The sequence below is a fragment of the Urocitellus parryii genome, unplaced genomic scaffold, assembly GCF_045843805.1.
Source record: "Urocitellus parryii isolate mUroPar1 unplaced genomic scaffold, mUroPar1.hap1 Scaffold_40, whole genome shotgun sequence".
NCBI lineage: Eukaryota > Metazoa > Chordata > Mammalia > Rodentia > Sciuridae > Urocitellus > Urocitellus parryii.
The window spans coordinates 6,126,865-6,132,864 of NW_027553586.1; positions in this window are offsets into that span (position 1 = coordinate 6,126,865).

Below are 6,000 nucleotides of genomic sequence, written 5' to 3' on the forward strand. Positions count from 1 at the left end.
AATGGTGGAGGGAAGGTAGCATATATAATGTGGATACGCTGGACAAAGGACGATTCATATCCTGGGTAGAATGGAGAGGGGAGGTATGAGAATTTACCACACTTCTCAAATAGTGCACAATTTAAACTTTTAAAACTGTTTCTTTCTAGAATTTTCCATCTAACATTTTCAGACCATGGTTGGCTGTGGGCAACAGAGACAGAAGAAAATGAAACTACAGACAATGGGGGATTACTGAAATAAAGAGGTATATATGTTGTTTCCCATGGGTTACTATGATGAGCAATACTAAGATAAAAAAGTTATAGAAATTTATCTTTTCCAGTTTGGTCAGGTTAAAAGGTAACCATGAGAGTCTCTGTTTCAATTTGCATTTCTTTGATCATTTAAAAGGTTGAACATTCGTTCATAAGTTCACTGACCTTATGTAATATTTATTTCATGAATTTTTATTCCTTTATTTATTTTCTGAGTTGGGTGTCTCTGGTTTTCTTCTTGGTTTCTAGGAGTAAATTGAAAAAGATGAGAAGCTCTGTCCTGTCATATATGTTGAAAATGGGGATAGAAGTAATCTCAGAGATCATTTAGCTCTCCCACTTTAAAGGTTATTAGACTGTCTAGGGAAAGGAGGTAACTTGTCATTGTGTCATAGTTATAGCCCCGATTTTTCTAGTGACTCATTAAGATTTATTGACTCCCAGACCACTTTTATTTCTGGTATACCACCCTGCCTCTTCTCATAAGGCAAAATGCATTTCTACTTGGCCAGGAACTAAAATCAATTCCTGTGAAAAATAATGAAAAGCAGACTTCAGTTTGCCTTTTAGTTGGCTAATTTTCTCTGCCTCTTTTCATTTTCTACCCGAGGATTCTTTTTACTAAAGAACAGCAGAAGGAAGTACTGTGCAGAAGTAGCCTGACAAGCATTGCTACAGGTGTTCGGTGTCAACACAGGAGACTAGTAGGCATGGCAACCTCTGGTGGGCTTTGCAAGCCTGGTGAAAATTTCTTGGACTTCAGAATTTTTTTGTATAGTAAATTTTTTTTCACCTGCTGTATATGGTTTTGCAGAGGCTCCTTGGCTGCTTTTCAGTGGTGCATGAGGGCTACTCCAAGGTGTCCTAATAGCTCAGTGCCCCTCCACTGGGAGGAGATCTGAAAGCAGCTATCTTGATCGGACGCACACTTGCATCTGTGTTTCATGCCTTTCCCAAATGGAACTGCATTTACTTCTCCTGGGTAGCAGGGAGGGAAATGGCAAAATTCAAAATTAAGAATCAAGATGAACAGAATGTACACTTGTCTCCCAACAGTTTGGTGGAGACTTCTTATTCCTCATTTATTGTGGGAGGAAAATATTCTTAGCACAAGGTTGGGTGGAGCTGGTTTGAGGAAGCAATACATAAGGTCAATTGGAAGGGGAAAAAGAGAATAGAGTGGGGGGGGGGAAGCTATCAAAGTGCATCAGTTGCTAATAGATGATTCCAGACTTCCTCTCTTAAGAAAGATGCGGACATGTGGAAAATCTGCTTGTCCATTTGTGTACGCAGAAAGGGAGGGGGAGAAGACCCAGATTCCCTACAGGGAAAAAAGTCAGGGGAGAAGGAGAGCAGGTGTTTCCTGCTTCCTGTGCCTTGGAGGAAGGCACAGAGCTCTGGGAGGGAGGTTTCCATAGCGGTGCAAATTGGGGGGAGCCATACTTTTCCATCAGCTTCATTCAGAGGTGACACGTCAGCCCCCAGTTCCCAGCTTCCTCTCTCCCTCATTGTTCCCTTCTCTGGTGCTGAAGCTCAGGCTCTCTCTCTCTCTCTCTCTCTCTCTCTCTCTCTCTCTCTCTCTCTTTCTTTCTTTTTCTCTTTCTAACAGTGAAACATCAGGAGAAAAGTAATCAACTTTGTGTTTGTGTGGGTGTGTGCCTGCACGTCATATAGCCACATATTTAAAAACAACCAAAGGATTTTAAGAAATATATTTGGAAATTTTAGACAAATGGAGAGTTAAAAAGGGAAGAGAAAAATGGAAGTTTCCCACTGCCCAGGGATGAAGAGAGTGAAGAGAGGAGAAACAGAGAGAGGGTGAGAAGGAAGGGGCGGAGAAGAGGATGAGCTGGGCGCTGGGCTACAGAGACAGTGCCATATATCATCCAGATGTTTTGTCTACAGCAGACCAAACATCAGGCTTTGGAGAAGCATTTGGAAGACACAATGCCCCTTTCACCATGCAGAAGGACAACCGGCCGGTCGCCTCTTTCCCTGTGTGGATGTGTCTCTCCTTTTCAAACCTTTTTGTGGTCAAATTATAAAGGCCTGTTTAGTGGGTGGGATGACGTCACAGCAATCACAAAAGCTTATATTTCCTGCTACTAAATACACAGCCCCTGCTGACGAAGTGGTCATTACAGGGCCAGCTTGTTCTGCCGAGGTCACCCCGAGTGGGGATAAAGGCACAGGGGCGGGGATCCCGGTTGAGAGAGCAGGGCCATTATTCCCAAGTTTGTCTGCCTGCCAGCGCAGTGGGGAGAAAAGGACAGGCAGAATCCAGGTCTGATTCTAATTGCCCCACTTCTAGGCCAAGTGATTTTACTCCTCTGGTTTAATCACTCCCATCTCCATTTTATTAAAGAGAAAAGAACCTCATGTAGGGATCACATGTGGTCACATGTTTTAAAGTGATCTGTTTGGGGAGTGCTTTTCAAATGTGAACATCATTTCTTTAGTGTTCCCACTGTCCTTGGGATAATTAGGAGCTCTTCTCTCTTCTGAGAGGAGTGCATCAAAGGTAGGTTTTATTTTTTGCAAATTCTTTTTTATTTCATATGTTTATTTTTGCAGGCATCATTGGTAAATCATTTTTATAAGGAAGAAAATAAGTGACCATAATTGATAAGTTGAGCCCAGAAAGCCAGACCAAGTACTAGAGGACCATGAGGAATGAGAGAGGATCTAGATGAGTTCTCTTGGAAGAAATAGCAGTTGGGTCGTGTGTAGGGCATGAAAATTTGGTTGGCAGAGGTAGGTTAACGATGATGATCGTGATGGGCCATGACCATGAACCCCAAGTACCACCTGGCATGAAGCCAGAACGTCTGGGGACTTGTATGACAAGTCTTTGGCCCTCCAAACCTCAGATGAAATAAAATTTTATGATTGCAACTTTTAATATTTCCCACAAGTGGTTTCATTTCAATGTTGACAGAAGTAGAAAACTACCATTCAGTCAAGATCAGATGACATTTTTCTACTCTCAGTTCCCAGCCTTTGACAAAGTAGAGCTCAAATTCTCCATATTTTTCTCTTTCCTTTTCCTCCCTTGGTGAAGGCATACTACATGAAGGGCCTCAAGTTGTTGAAGGACTTTGAAGCAAGTCTACATGGCACTTAGTGAAGGGAAGCATTTGCCATTATCCATGTAATGCAAGAGGTCTGGACAACTCGTCTGGAATTCTAACAACTTTCCATAGGTCCAGTGTGTCCAGGTTGGTCCTCTATACAAACCAAAGAGTTGAAAACTGCCATGTTCTTTCATCATGTGTACCCACTAGGCACTTACTGGAGACACATTTTTCTCTCAAGTCCCCTGGCTAACTTTATGGGCCCAACAGTATGCTCAATTCACCTGATTTGAGGCTGGACCTGTGAGGTGTGTCTCAGTTATTCCTCACAAGCTGCCATCTCCTGTCTCAGGAATTAATCATACTTCTCCTGGAGCGTATCCTGGCTAGGACTAGAACTATTATTTTCATTTCCTAATTTCAAAAATGTGTGTTTGATCTTATTGAGAAGATAGGCCAGAAAGGCAGCTTCAAAAGTCATGTCAAAGAGGATGGTCACCTTCTTTGTAGTGCTTGGGAATGCCCCTCAAGTGTTTTATTACTTCCAAAGAGCTGAACTCTGCCTCGAGAAATGACCCTCTCCCATCTTTCTTGCTACTGTAAAAACATCTAGTTTGATCAATCAAATAACTCATTTCTGCAACAATTGGAACCTATTTATCTATCATCTATCTTTGGAGAAAACTATGTCCCATGCATAGTTAGCATGCCTGAGGAGCCATTTTCTATACAATACTAAGATAACTGTTGTGAATGGAGAAACCTAGGACTTCAGAGTTGAATGTGATCTCTATGATCCCAAGCAGTTGTTTTGATCTGCACCCCCACCCACCCTGCATGTATTGATTCACATTTGGCTGAATTAACTTGATTGGCTACTTTAGGATTGTAGAGACACTTCTTAATTGACAAAAATAACCTGTTGATTTTATCCAGACTAACCTAGAACGTAATTGACTGTTCTTGCCTTTTTCAGATGGAGCAGTGAGTGCATAGACTAGAGTGTATTTATGAAAGGGGTTTAAGTGTGCTTTCATTAGGCTGAGACTACGTTTCTGGAAATCTTGTAAAGTACGGAATACTTCAGAAATAGAACGAATGACTTGGGTGATGCCCATCGGAATGTCATAAACTAGAGAGTATCCTGTGGCCAACTCGAGTTTTATCAAATGTCAACCTTTCCAAAAGCAGATGCGAAAGACCATCTGTCTAACTCCTGCTGTTCATCCCTGGCTATTACTGGGGTGTCCATGTTGCTTTCAGAACTCACAGCCTAAAGAACCACCTTACTTTTTCTTAGAACTTTACTCCTTTCCTTTACCCTTTTTCTTTTGTCTTCCCTTCCTCCTTCACTCCCTCCTTCTTCCTTTCTTTTTATTCTTTCTCAAATTGCACATGCATTGGGGGTATTTTGCATAACCCCAGGCTGGAATCTAAATATGTTTCATAGTCAATAACTTTGCATGTCACCTACGATTGCACACCGTGTCTGAGACACAGATTCAGAGCACACAAGATGTGGCCATCTACTATTATCGCAATCAGTGTATTATTGCCAGTACTGAGCCCTGCTTTGTGCCAAGTTGACCTAGGTCCATATAGTAGTCTAGTGCCCTCTTGTGGCCTCCAAACTAAGAATCTTGATCTCCTTTGTAGAATTGGGGCTATTTATGGAATCATCAGCCTTCTTATGAAGGCTATTGTGAGTTTACTCATGTCTTCTTATTTCTTTCCATTAGTAATACTATCCTGCCCCACAAAGCACAATAACTGATGGTAGATCCCTCCTTCTCTGAGCAAAGGATAATTCTTTGGAATGTGGAGTTTAGTTCAAGGTTGTAGTTTAATAGGGAACTTCAGAACTTAGCAAACTGTGAATATATGGTATGTGACAAATAAATGTTGATTGAAACCTCTTCACCAATTTGGTGGAGTTTCCAGTTTGTCCACTCACTCTTAGACTTACACACTCCTTCTACGATTTCTACCATGACATGGTTTCAAATAATTTGATATATTTTATTTGAAAGCAAAAGAAATATGATGATATAACAAGCAAACTCAAAATTTCAAAAGTTGATCACGTGAACAAATTAGGTATCTGACACTGCTCCAATGAAGCACAAATTAATGTTATAGATGTTAGTTTAGTATGATAAGGGAATTTTGAATAATCATTGTAATTATTTGACATTGGAACATGACTGGAGATGAACTTCCAGTTCTTTGATGGTCAAGCAAGGATGTGTTAATTTTTGATATAGAAACTTTAGAAGGGATTCTTTCGTTGGACTAAATGATCTTTATAAATTCTAAAAATGCAAATTTCTTTTTTATCAGAGTCCACAAATATATCCAAGAAAGAATATAGCTACCTTTAGTCAAAGGATTATGTTGCTTCTATTCATTTGGTCTATTAAATAGTTACCCATAGTTAGGAAATCCTCTCTAATGTCCAACACGGAGCCTTTCCAATGTATGCACAACTTTATGTCTACCACTGCCATTTCTAGGGAACGAAATGTGTGTGTGTGTGTGTGTATATGTATGTGTTCATCCAAGCCCATCTTTATAAATTACCAGTTTCTGATTTTCTAAATTGCAGTAAGACCTTTGGCATTTTCTTTCAAACCTGAAATTCCATCACTTAGCTACTTTTTGATTGTAGC